We start from the raw sequence: 11,656 nt of genomic DNA on the forward strand, positions 1-11,656 counted from the left end.
CCCTCCTTGCCTCTCTGTAATGCTACCTTTCAAAAATAAATAATGTTTTTCTTTTTTTTCTTAAAAGTAAAAGGAGGCTTTAAAATCCAGGACAGAGCACTGTTAACTTCAGCATGAGTGAAGCAGCGAGGGTGAAGAACCATGGACAAATGCAAGTGTTCTGTAGAAAACAGGAAGGCCTCGATGATCATGAAGGCCTTGAAGGAGGGAACTCTCCTGAAATACCACCTAGGTCATCTCTAGAAAGACCTAGAAGAGTGACATCTGTCTCTATTTTGGGAATGCCTACATGTCCACAAAACTCAGCAGGTTTCAAATTCCACTCACTCCAATTGCCTTGCAGAAATGTGCAGAAAATGATCAATGTCACCAGCCAGGCTGAGGAAGGTGATTGCTCCTCTAAGGACTTTTCCGTCCAAACACTGCACTCTTGGGGGAAGGGAGGAATGTTAAATTATGCAATTTATTTTTGCTTTGGTACAGAAATCAACACAGGTCAATGCAGGTATCCTAAGGATCCAGATATATTGCCAATCACATTACAAAGTACTGGAGAAATTGGATGGAATGATTCTTGACTTCTGCTTGGTTTTTCCATTGCCCACTAGTAAAAGAAGTCCTAACCGTACAGAACGAAATGCCCAGATAATATCCACTGATGTTCACGACCACCGAGCTCATGAGAGTCCCGGGTCAAACGTTATTTCAGCTCGGTGTGGAATGACGAAGACTAGATGGTAGTGTTTACAAAGTGGAAGCCCTTTCTTTTAGCCAAGTAGTACTTTCTGGGCCCTGCTGCACTTGTGGCTCTACATGGGCCCCTGAATCAAAGTCTGAAGCACAGACCTTGTTATCAGGGTTGGCTGTTCACCTCTCCCATCCCTTCCTATCAACCAGGGTCAGCATGGGACTGGGCAGGGGCCAAGTATACACTGTCATAGAGTTCCTGCTGATTCTTGTTCTTAGCATTCACATCTTTATCTTGCCTTCCAGCACATGGGGTTGCAGCAGAAGGATCAAGACTTTCTAATCCTTGCTGGCCGCACCCCTGCCACCTGGGGGAAGGGGGCCTGACCTTGTGGAAGAAAGCTCTCTTTAGTCAAGGACAATTCCCCAAGGGGGCTGACAGCTGAGATCAGGCAGCCATGACCCTCCTGCTCCCTGGGGAATCATCCTGCAGTCCTGAAGAGGATCTAGACAGCTCAGACCATTTGGATCTAGACAGCACTGCACACCACACTCAGTAACAACAGATGTTTTGGTTTGTTTTAATCCCATACCTTCAAATAAAATCCACCATTCAGAAACCTGGGCCATCTTTCTCCAATGACGTGGATTCCCAACCTATCACCTCTTCTTGGACAATAGCTTCCTTATGTTTGGGAAGCACTGCCCCCACTACACTCAAAAGTCCAGCTACTCTTTTATTTTTTTCTTAGTATTTGTTGTTCTTATTTAAAAGACAAAATGACAGAAAGAGTAGAGTAGAAGGGACAGGGAGACAGAGAGATCTTCCATGCACTGGTTTACTTCCCAAATACTCACAACCTCTGGGGCCAGGAAGTCCCTCCAGGTCTCCCAGGTGGGCAGCTGGGGTGCAAGCACTGGAGCCATCGCCAGGTGCATGGACCAGAAGCAGAGCAGCCGGGGCTTGAACCAGCACCTGCATAGAATACGATGTTGCAGGTTATACAATTGTCAACACCAGCCCCTCTTTAAAGTTCTGAAAGCAGTACCTTCCAGACCCTGGCAAGCATCTTTTCCTACTGGAAATATGTTTAAATTAATTTATTTTTATTGCAAAATCAGGTATACAGAGAGCAGGAGAGCAGAGAGGAAGATCTTCCATCCAATGATTCACTCCCTAGCTGACTGCAATGGCCAAAGCTGCACCAATCCAAAGCCAGGAGCCAGGAGCTTCTTCCTGGTTTTCCACATGGGTGCAGGGTCCCAAGGCTTTGGGCCATCTTCAACTGCTTTCCCAGGTCACAGGAGCTGGATGGGAAACAGGAGCACCAGGATTAGAACTGGTGCCCAAATGGGATCCTGGTGCAGGCAAGGCAAAGACTTTCGCAGCTAGGCTACTGTACCGGGTGCTTTTATTGGAAATCTTACAAGAAAAGTCAGTGGGGTAAACTAGAGCTCCTGCCATTGCTGCCGCTCACCTTGGGCATGACTGGCAGCGGTGAGCCAACCTCTCCTGATGATCTCAGTGGCTTCTCTGGTGAGGTGGCCTGGAGAGCTTGAGCTCTTGGTTGTCATGGGCATCTGACTGTAGCTGCTGTATGCACCCATTCACTGCTAAAATGAGTCAAGGGAGTCCCAAACAACACCTCCGTGGATCCCCGCTCCTTCCTGCTCCGGTGTCCCAGCAGCTCCTGGTGACTGCTTGGTGTAAAGAGTGTCTGACTGCTGACACCTGCTGGCACATTCCTGTTACTACCAGTAAAAATGTTTGGCGCTTTTCCTGAGCAGTAGGCTTCCCCAAGCTCTTACCTTAATGAGTGGGAACGTCATTAGTACTTGGGCAGCTTTCAAAACTCATCTTAATATGTGCTCTTTCAGATCGCTGGCCCTTACTGGTTGTTGTTGGTTTTTTTTTTTAAGATTTATTTTATTTTTACTGCAACATCAGATATTCAGAGAGGAAGATCTTCCGTCTGATGATTCACTTCCCAAATGGCTGCAACGGCTGGTGCTGTGCAGATCCAAAGTCAGGAGCGAGGAACCTCCTCCAGGTCTCCTACGTGGGTATAGGGTCCCAAGGCTTTGGGCTGTCCTTAACTGCTTTCCTAGGCCACAAGCAGAGAGCTGGATGGGAAGCGGGGCCGCCAGGACACGAACTGGTGCCCATATGGGATCCCAGTGCATTTTAGGCAAGGACTTTAGCCGCCAGGCCACTGTGCCAGGCCCACTGGCCCTTACTCTTGCAGGTTGGGAGACAGACTGGTTTGTAGAGGGTTTCTTGGAGAAGTGCTGTTGGGCTCCACCTCTGTGTGGTTAGGGAAGGAATCAGATCTGGACAGAGGGATAAATGAAGCCACAATGCAACCATGACAGGAATTAGTGGATCCTGTGGGGAAGATCTGAAGCTGGAATGGTCCTGCATTGACCAGTCATGGGATGCTGGCCACCCTGGGAAGAGGGGATTTGGGACAAGGGGCTCTCCCAACCAGTAGCAGGGATGGGTGGGAGGGAGGTCATTGGTGGGATGGGAAGTAGGGTACTTCAAAAGATGCTTGGAAAATGGGATCAAAATATGTCTCTTTTGGTACAAACTTACGAGTGATATATTTACTTATTTGAAAAGAGCTACAGAGAGATATAGAGAGAGGGATGAAAAAGAAGAGAGAGTTTTCTATCTACTGGTTCACTCTCCTAGATGGCTGCAACAGCCAGGGCCGGGGCAGACTGACTTCTGGTCTCCCACATGGATGGCAAGGGCCCAAGCACTTGGACCATGCTTTCCCAAGTCATTAGCACGGAGCTGGATCAGAAGAAGAGTGGCCAGGACTAGAACCGGCACCCACACGGGATGCCAGGGTTGCAGGTTGTAACCAGTTCCCTGGTACAAATTTGAAATCAACTTACATTGGTACTCTCCAAGAACTGCAGTTTATTTGAAAGACAAAGAAAGGAGGCTCCTATCCTATTCACTATTTGCTCCTTAAATATCTGTAAGAGCTTGGACTGGGCAAGGCCCAAATCCAACAGCCGGGAATTCGATTCTGTTCTTGCACGTGAGTGGCAGTTAACAGAGGCTTGCCTGAGCCCAAGAAGCCACCAGCGGGGAACAGCTGAGAGTGGGCCTAGCTAGCAGCCTCTCTGACCTGGGCTACAGTCTGCAAACAGCAGGACAAGCCAGGACCTCAGGGCCTAGCGACCTCCATCCCCAGACCCCACCCGGCTGGGCCCTGCTCTGACACCTGGTAGGTCTGTGGTCACTGTTTGCTGAGGGATACACTTCCCAGCAGGTCCCACCTACCTCGCTGTATCGCTTTTGCTTTCTTCTACCACTTTGGTAACCAATGTTGCTTGAAACGTTCTCCCGCATCTGTTAATTAAATAGTTGTTATGAAGCCTTGTTTGTAGTATCTGCCTCCAGCCGCGAGGAGCCACGGGGAGCCTGCAGTAAACAGCTGTGGCAGGTGTGTGTGTTTTGGGGGGGGAGGCAGAAGGCCTTGGGAGAGGAAAAACAGAAGGAAGCATCAATTCTTCTCCTAATAATGACTCCTATATGTAATTATTTTTCCAGGTCACTCTTTGCCTTTTCTCGTTCAAAACAAACAGGATTCGAATGCAGTTTCAAGCGGCCGGTGCTGCTGAGGGGCGCGGCGAGCAGTTCTGTGCTCTTCCCTGCTGGGAACCCTCACGTTTTGGGGGGGAACACATCCTCTGTGCTCCCCAGGATCCATTTCCACGGCTGTCTAGGAACGAATGAGGAGTCCTCCGTGGGTAGGCACCTGGCCAGCTCCCACCCTTCGGTTCTTCGCACAAGCCCTGGGAGCCCGACAGCAGCGCCGGGCAGGGTCTGCAGACGCCTGTGGTCACTGCCCCTTTCCTGGTAGCGCAGCGCCCCCTGGCGGCCAGAAGGAGCAGAGACGGCGCCCGAGTCTGGAGGATTCTAAACTGTTGCTGAGTGGGACAGACTCCAGCTTGGGTTCCGGGAGGCCCTCCCGGGCGCCACCCGCGTCCCGCCCCGCGTCACGGCATGGAGGAGGCTGCCCACAAAACCAAAAATGGTAACTGGGCAGTGGGGAGGGAGTGATGCCTTCCTCACTTTCCCTCTTTTGTAAACTGGCCCGGCTGTGACTGACCCACCCATTACCCCACCCTATCCCCCTTTAATGCACAGCTCGATGACTTTGGATGATTGGGCAGAAGGGTAGGGGGAGGCAGGTGCAACTACCCGTCATCAAATGAGTTCTCGGCTGCTTCTGCGTAGTAGCCAGCGCCCTTCCCCACATCCCTGGTCTGTTTTTTCACTTCTCCAGCAAGAAGATCCTAAAATGGAATCATATAAAAGAGCCTCTGAGTCTGGCCCCGGTCCCCCACCCCTTAATCTTGCCGGTCTGGTCAGTGTGGCTGCACAGCTGACCACACAAAAGTACATAGTCGTGTGAGCTGACACTGAGCCCTGGCTGTGGCTGGTCTGCAGGGTCAGGAGTGGCACCTCCAGGGAGGCCGACCCAGCTGCCAAGGAGCCAGTGCCTCTTTCAGGCTGTTATTCTGTGCTTTAGGGGGAAGGGGAGGTTAGAGAGGCCAGGGTTATGAACTTGGGCCAGCTCCCACTGCCTGGCAGAATGTGTCCCTCAGCAATGGCCATGAAAACACCAAGTCCAGGCCCCTGGGCTTGGCTTCGGCCTGGCGAGTGTCTTGTCCTTGTGGAGAAAGTCTGTGTGGGAAATGTGGGGAAAGCAGCCCTGACTGCAGTGCTTCCTACAGCTTCCTGTCTTCCAGAGGCTGTCTCTTGGCCCAAGTCTCTTCTGTGCCCTTGAACTTTTTCCTTTTTTTTTTTAATCTGGTTCTGTAGAGGACATGTGCGTCTCTCCCTACTACCCATTGGGTTCGAGGCCTTTGGTGCCCCTGGGACACCTCTCTGCTTTCACAGCTGTGACGTGCTGGGGTGACTGCGGGATCCGTTCATTTCTCCCTTTCTCTCGGAGTCCTGCAGCTGACGCAGCAGCCGGAAGGGTTTTGTTTGTTTTTCATTGTTCAGTTGACATCGCCGCTAAGGCGTGTCCGTGAAGGCCAGGTTGGGTGCCAGGCCCTTCTGCTAGGTGACTGCCTCCCCACCCAGGCCTCCCTTGGGAGCCTACCCAGCATTTCCTCTTCCTTTTTGCCTCAGAACCTCGCTGCCGTTTGCTCCCTCCTGCTCTCCTTTCCTGAAGCGTCTCCCACTGCCCATCTCCACCTTCACTCACTCGCGTGTCGGCCCCTCTGGTTTCTGTAACATGCAGTAATTGATCTCTGCTGCTGAGCCGTAACAGGCACAACGGCCAGAAGCCATCCGCCTTGCACACTGCGATGAACCCAGGTGGTGCACACCACCTGCACCAAAATACACTTAACTTGCTGAGTCAATGAATCAGAATGGTAACTCCCAGGAACACACGGTGGGCCAGGCGCTCTGCAAGAGCCCTTTCCCTGCCTCGGGTGATTCTCTTTGTAGTTCATCCACCCCCTCCTGCCCGGGCTGCTGTCTCAATGAGTTCTCTTCTTTTTATGAGCAAAACGAGTGCAAATCAATGTCGGGAAAACCGGACACACCTTGAGCAAGACACAGCGCACCAAACTCACCGTGGGCAGCATGGGCCTGGGCCTGATCATCATCCAGCATGGGCCTTACCTGCAGATCACCCACCTCATCAAGAAGAGCCCTGCAGCCAAGGATGGGAAACTGCGGCCAGGTGACGGTGCCTGCTACCCTCCCGTCTCCCCTACACCCCACCCCACCCCACTGCCCATCTGCCTTCTGAGACTCACGTGTTTGCAGCTCAGTCATGATAGGATGACACTGGGTGAGGACTTTGTCCTGGCCAGCCCGGGTCTGTCACTTCTAGAGCCTTCCATGTTGGGTACAGTCATGAACTTGATTACAGATTTCTTCTTTTGTAAGGTAATGTGATCTGACGTAAGCATCCTGATAATCCCTTAAGTGAGATGAAAGCACCGTACAATAAGGCAGGAGGCTAGCATCATGGTGTAGTGAGTGGGCAAAGCTGCTGCCTGCATTGCTGGCATCCCATATCAGAGCTGGTTTATGCTTTTGACCTGCTGCCTGATAATGCTTGGAAAAGCAGCAGAAGATGGTGTACATGTGTAGGGCCCTGCAACCCGTACAGGACACCTGAAAGAGGCTCCTGGTTCCTGGTCCCTGACTTCAACCTGCAGCCCTGGCCATTGCTGCAGGATGGAACACAGAGTATCTTCTTTTTTTTTTCTCCCCTAGCTCTTTTAAATAAACAAAGCTCTAAAGGAAACAAGTGAGGAGTCAGGTCTTCAGTAACTGTTCACCATTACTCCCGGGAGCCAAGCTTACAGTACCATCCTACTTCCCATCTCTTCCATGCACGACAGGATATGCCTTCCCAATGCCTGCCCTGGGGCCGGCACTGTGTCCAGGAGAGGGGAAGGTACCACGGGGTGCTGAAGTGACAAGAAGCAAACACTGAATGTAAGCTGGTCTGAATCAGGCCCGGGGGCTACGTTTTTTTCCTCCTCTGCAAGGATTTGTTTTTAAGGCAAAGAGGAGAGAGAGAGATCTTGCAGCCAACAAATTCACTCTGTAAGTCACAATTTATGGCTGGGCCAGATTCAAATTAGGAATAGGAATGCCATTCTGCTTTCCCACATGGGCACATGTGTTACCTTCCCTGGGATCTTGGCAAGGAGCTGGATGAGAAGTGGGGCAGCCAGGACTTGAAGCAGTGGTCATGCAGGAAGCCAGCCTCCCAGGTGCCGGCTCTGGTGCTGACACCTTGAGCAATGTCACATAACCCTCCAGGTCTGTCGCTGCCTCTAAATTGCAACAATCGTATTTAGTCAGAGGATGATATAATTTGTATGAACATGCTTATGAAAATTCAAGTACTATCTATTACCAATTATGTATCTTAGGCTTACACTTTCTTCAGGCTTGTCCTTTTGTTTCATACAAGAAAGGGCTTTATTAGAAAACATGGGTTGATTTCCATCATTAACATATTGCTGGACTATTTCAGGACTAGAATCTAGTTCATGGTTTAAATTTCTTTAGAAGTTACTGGCATTTCTTCCTATTCTGACTTAACTCATGGAAGGGGTTCTCTTCATGTGACAGATTCCCTTTAGTTTTTTTTTTGCAGAATTATAATGCATCAGTGGTTTAGCACTGGAATAAAACACAGAGTATTACCTGGGTAGTGTTGTGTGTGAGAGACATCATCATGTTTCTTTTTAAAATTTTTTTTTAAAGATTTTATTTTTATTGGAAAGTCAGGTATACAGAGAGCAACCATCATGCCAGGCCCCCTTTCCCTTTCTAAAAAAATGTTGTTTAAATTTGAGAGACAGGGCCCGGCGCGACAGCATAGCGGTTAAGATCCTCACCTTGAACATACTGGGATCCCATATGGGTGCCAGTTCTAATCCCAACAGCTCCAGTTCCCATCCAGCTCCCTGCTTGTGGCCTGGGAAAGCAGTCGAGGATGGCCCAAGACTTTGGGACCCTGCACCCACGTGGGAGACCCAGAGGAGGCTCCTGGCTTCAGATTGGCTCAGCACCAGCTGTTGCGGCCACTTGGGTGGTGAATCATCAGACGGAATATCTTCCTCTCTCCATATCCGCCTTTCCAATAAATTAAAAAAAAAAAAAATCTTTAAAAAAAAAATTGAAAGACAGGGATCTTCCATGTGCTGGCTCACTCCCCAAATAACTGTAAAATAACAATAGTGGGACAGGCCAGAGAGAATTTTTTCCTGGGTCTCCCACCTACGGGCAGGGGCCCAAGTACTTGAGCCATCCCCCACTGCTCTCCCAGGCGACTAGCAGGGAGTTGGGTCGGATTGGATGTGCAGTAGCTGTGTGTTGAACCTGCGCCCACATGGGATTTCCCCAGTGCAGGCAGGAAGTGGCTTTACCGCTTTACCACCAAGCCCCATCCACAGCCTTTCAATTCCTCTTCTTTCATGTTTCATGACATGGTTTCATCCTGACTTCCTGACTTAGCTTGTTTTTTTTTTTTTTTTTTTTGCCTTCTGGTTAAACTATAAATTCCTTTTTGGCCAAGCTGGCTTTAACAGACTTTGATCATCCATGGTCTTAAAAAATTAATATGGCTTTGACAGGGTACTTCAAAGAGTTTGTGGAAAATGGAATTAAAAGATACATTTATTCTATGTGAAAAAAAAAAAAACAACTTTTAAGAATCTCCAGGAAATTCATGAAAATGTACATTATGAAAAAACTGTGGGTTTCAAAAAACATTTTTTTTTTTTGCAGCAAAATTAACTTCATTTTCATAGTTTTTCATATACCCTTGTACAAGCCTTTACCAGGCCATTCATTCATTAAGCATTGTCTGAGGGTCTGCCATGCCCTAGCACTGTGGATAAAGTGGAGAGGCAAACACATGTCGTCTTGACACACATGGAACTTACCACCTAGTGGGAGAGGTGGAGGGAAAGAGCACTTTTCATTAATGACTGTGGAGTTGGCAGGTCTCAGTGACAAAGTACCACGCAGCACTGTTACTATAGCCCATTAAGAGCTTGGTGTTCACATACCCAGATCATCCTTTCTGAAAGGCGACGTCACTATCTATTGGAAGAGTCATCGCAATCATTTGCTGACACATTTGGTTTACAGCCAGAGAATTAAGCTGTTTGTTTTCTGCCCTCTTAATAAAGTCACCTTTTACCATGCAATTAAGGAGAACCCCAGGCCACCAAGGCTTCCAGCTATCCATGCTCCAACACAGGGTAGGTGAGCTCATTCAGAGGTTTTCACTGTTGTAATCAACCTCCATAGGATGAGCTTCAGCACGTAACACCTTAGGGACTGGCAGAAGCCTTCCTTCATTCTGAGGTTGACATTACCCTCAGCTACCTTTATTTATTTATTTGGAAGGCAGAGTGACAAAGGGAAAAGAGACCTTGTTTACTCCCCCAAATGGCTTCCACAGCTACTGTTGGACCAGGTGGCAAGCAGCAGTCAGGAGCAAGTGTTTGGTCTTTGTAGCTTCCTCCAATCTTGGTTTGCTGTCAAGATTAGTTCTCTTCCCCCCTACTGGGGGTTTAGCTGCTGCCGTGGCTGACCACCAGATCAAATCCTTTACCCCAACAGATTCTAAAGAATAGAGATCTTAAGCTTAAAGTGTGCTCACTGTCCAGTGATTTGTACAGAGTTCTTTCTCAACAAATCCTGCCCAAGGGGAGGAAATGACAGCAGCAGACAGAGGTTGGGGTGGGTGTTGAGGTGCAGGGATGGATTGTTTACAGCACGTGATGGCCCAAGGACTTGAGTTCCTGCCACCCACACGGAAGACCCAACAGCAAAACCTGGTTCTGGTTTAAAATGAACCAATAATATGAAATGATAAAATGGAATCCCTGGGGCCAGATCCTCCACTTCTGATCCAGCTTCCTGCTAGCATCCCTGGAAAAGCAGTAGAAGACAAATGCTTGGGCCCCTGCACCTACGGTGGAGATCCAACAGAGCCTCAGGCTTCGGCCCGGCCCTATCACGGCTGTTGTGATGATCCCGGGAAGTAAATCATCAGATAATCTGTCACTCTGCCTGGCAAATCAATCAATCAATCTTAAAAAAAAAGCCTCACAGTAAAACAGGATATCAATAGGGATCCTTTCAGTCCTTAATTTCACTGGTAGTTTTTGTTTTTCCTTCTTCAGGTGATGTGCTGATCAGTGTTGGCCACGCCAATGTGCTAGGATACACTCTTCGAGAATTCTTAAAGCTTCTGCAACACATTACCATAGGAACAGTGCTACAAATCAAGGTTTATCGAAATTTTATTGACATACCCCAAGAATGGCAAGAAATATATGATTTAATACCTGAGACCAAATTCCCAGTCACACGGTAAGTAGGTCAGTGTAGAAACTGCATCCTGTAATCCTTGTTTAATGTGAGCCAGTGTCAGTCAGGAAGGGGCGACTTGGAATAACGTAGTGAAGTTTCTGAATGCTCACGGAAAAGACAACTTGAGGCAGCAAGATGAAGGTGACCTGGGAGTTACAAACACAACTGGCCAATCACTGATGGGAACTCTGTCCCTCTAGCCTACTGGCCCATGATGTCCCAACAGGCTTGGTCAGTCCCATTTCCAACTTGCAAAGCTAAAATGTCGTGGGAAGAACCTGCATCTCTGGATTCCACAGAGGTACCAGAAGACAGCCTGCAGTCTTTAGCCTACCACCTGCTTTTTATAATTACTTAAAACACAGTCACTGGGCCAGGCGTGGCAGCCTCACCTTGCATGCACCAGGATCCCCATATGGGCACTGGTTTGTATCCCGGCAGCCCTGCTTCCCATCCAGCTCCATGCTTGTGGCCTGGGGAAGCCTTGGGACCCTGCACCCGTGTGGAAGAGCCAGGGGAAGCTCCTGGCTCCTGTCTTTGGATCGGCTCAGCTCTGGTCATTGCGGCCACTTGGGGAGTGAACCAGCCAACAGAATAACGTTCTCCGTCTCCCCTCTTCTCCATATCTAACTTTCCAATAAAAATAAATTTTAAGGAAAAAAAAAAAAACCCACAGTCACCAAGGATATGCCTTGCAGCCTCCGAAGGTAACATGTACTGCTGTCAGGGTCTTCGTGTTGGTAATATCAGTGAGTCTAACAGGTTGAGGGGGATGAGGGAGAGGAACCTATTTCCGGTCACCAGGACAGAATGCATTTACTTGAAGTTTCTAATCACAAGGGATCCAGTTTTGGATCTGCTGGGCAGTACCAGGGTGAGGCCAGGCGGGTGACAGGTAGCAGTTATTCTAAGTAGCAGCAAGGGAAGTAGAGCAACTGGGACATGAACTGGCACCCCTATGTGATCTGGTGTGTGCAAGGCGAGTATTTAGCCACCTGGCTATTGTGCCAGGCCCAAACTATCTTTTCTAAGCTAAAGTAGGCTAGAAGATACCTTGTCAGGGGGTCATAATGT

The sequence above is a fragment of the Ochotona curzoniae genome, unplaced genomic scaffold (genome assembly GCF_017591425.1).
Source record: "Ochotona curzoniae isolate NIBS_2020 unplaced genomic scaffold, NIBS_Ocur_1.0 contig_2321, whole genome shotgun sequence".
In the NCBI taxonomy this organism is placed as follows: Eukaryota; Metazoa; Chordata; class Mammalia; order Lagomorpha; family Ochotonidae; genus Ochotona; species Ochotona curzoniae.